Below are 2,311 nucleotides of genomic sequence, written 5' to 3'. Positions count from 1 at the left end.
TCTTGTTGGTGATTTATGTTCCGAGTGCAGGGACTACCTCTGTAACTACAGTGTCTTTCTTTGAGGGCAAGGTCTGTGATTTATGCCTCTTTGCATCCTTAGCTCAAGCAATACATTTTCATTGACGATGACTTTTGGGGATTGTACTGGGTTGACTAGTGTCTCCTCAAAGTTCATGTCTTTGCATGTGTATTGTAATCAAGTTAAGATGAGGTCATACTGGACTTAAGTGACCCTAAATCCAATGTCTGGTGTCCTTAAAGAAGACAGAAATTTGGACACAGAGGAAACACAGGAAAAGAAGCTCATGTAATGACAGGGCAGAGATTGGAGTGATGCTGCTATAAGCCAAGGAATGCTAAGGATTGCCAGCAACCACCAGAAGTTAGGAAGAGGCAGAGAAGGATTCTTTCCTAGATCCTTCAGAGGGATCACAGCCTTGCCAATGCCTTGATTTCAGGCTTTTAGCCTCCAAATTGTGAAAGAATAAATTTCTGCTGTTTTAAGTCACCCAGTTTGTGGTAATTTGTTAGGTAGCCCTGGGAAACTAATACCCTGGGGATGCTAAGCACACTGTAGAGTGTAGCAGAGGCCTTAGTGGGCCACCATCCAGCCTAGAGGCATCCTTTCTGAAGACCTGGGATGCTGATCAGAGCAAGGTTTTAAGGGAAGAGAGTAACTAACTGAAGAAGACAGGGAATGAGCTGAATATGGTCTGAGTAGAAAAAAAAAATTTACAAACTTTATGGTAAAGGTATTTTTTTAAGGTCCCATCATAGAAACAATTTGCTTTATGACAAAAAGGTTGATATGGGAGTTGGAAACAGGGGAGCAAGTAAGTGAATGGACAACTACTTTATGATATGATATATTCAAATTTTTTAATTGACCAACTTGGGAGGAATTGTGTGTGTATGGATTTCATAGCACCCCTTGCTTAGGTAACTGGAATCTATGGTGTGAACCAGGCTGATGGTGGCTGGTGGATTATTTGGATTCCAGCCCTGGAAGCCTCCATTTCCTCAGCTGTTAATGGCATGGACACTGAGATAGACCACCCAGGGCTGAGTTCTGGCTCTGTCCCTTACAGGTACGTTATTACACCTCACTTACCTCTCTCTGGTCCTCCGTAAAAGCAGAATAGAAATGGCATTTCCCTCATAAAGTTGTGGGGATTGAAAGATGAATCTGCATAAACTGCTTAGAACAGTGCTCACAGTGGGTAACAGAAGCCTTAATTGTTTTTATCATCATCATCATCATGAGGGAGACCAGAAGGGTGAATAATGTGACCTTTAATGACTCTTCCAGAAAGAGGAGGTCGCACTAGAGAGGAGATGAATGCAAAGCTGGTCATTTGCTTGAAAATAAGTCTGCAAGGTGGATATTAAAATACTTGCTTTCCGGAACACAAGGGATTTTTTTTAATGGCAGGGTGGTCTCAGAGTCTCTAGTACTGTGGGCAGACTCCAGATCCTGGGAGTAAAGGATATGGGGTCCCATGCAGCGCTCCCTCTTTGGGATTCCCTGGGTCTCAAGGCCTAACCCGTTTTACCTGGTCCTCTCTGGCTCCTCACCAACGCATCTGGCATACAGCAGGCTCTCAGCCAACATGAGTTGACTGAGGACGGAAGGAAGAAACCGGCTGGGATTGACTTCCCTGGCGCATCCCCTGACTGTGAAGCGGGGCCCAGGAGCCTCTGGCCCCCAAGGACTTGGAGCGCCACGGGAGACGTCTGGAAGGTCGGGAATTACAAGCACAGCGTCGGGCATCCACTTCACAGAGTTAGTATAGTCCCAGGAGCCCGCTACCAAGGCTGAGGCGTAGATATTGCCCAGTTGGTTAAGTAGGCGTGTGCTTGCTTTCAGGCAATTATTTGGTGAGCAGAATTGGGACCGGATGCCGCGCCGGCACAGCCCGCCACCTTCACCCCCGCTTGAGGGTAAAGAGGAAGCTTTAGAATGTCTATTTGAAATGTAGGCACAGACTGAAACACAACTTCGTACTATTGGACATACAGCTCCCCCTTCCCACGCTGCTCCTAGATGATATTTCTCCAGGCTGCGTGGGACACTATCCTGGTCTTACCAATGAGAGCGAGGCGATTCCTGCAGGACCGGAGCCTCGCAGAGGGAAAAGCAAGGAGTCGCAGATGTGTTTGCTTTGTCACCGCCCCCTGAGCATCTCTGGGCAAGTCACTTAGCTCTCCAAACCTCGACTTTCTTGCCGTTTAATGTGGGGAGGGAACCGAACCTGGCTGACGCTCAGGGCAGCGGCAGAGAGCGGAGCGCGCCGCGCGCGCCTGGGAAC

The sequence above is a fragment of the Mesoplodon bidens genome, assembly GCF_964165515.1.
Source record: "Mesoplodon bidens genome assembly, chromosome: 4".
Classification (NCBI taxonomy): Eukaryota; Metazoa; Chordata; class Mammalia; order Artiodactyla; family Ziphiidae; genus Mesoplodon; species Mesoplodon bidens.
This window is presented reverse-complemented; position numbering follows the sequence as displayed.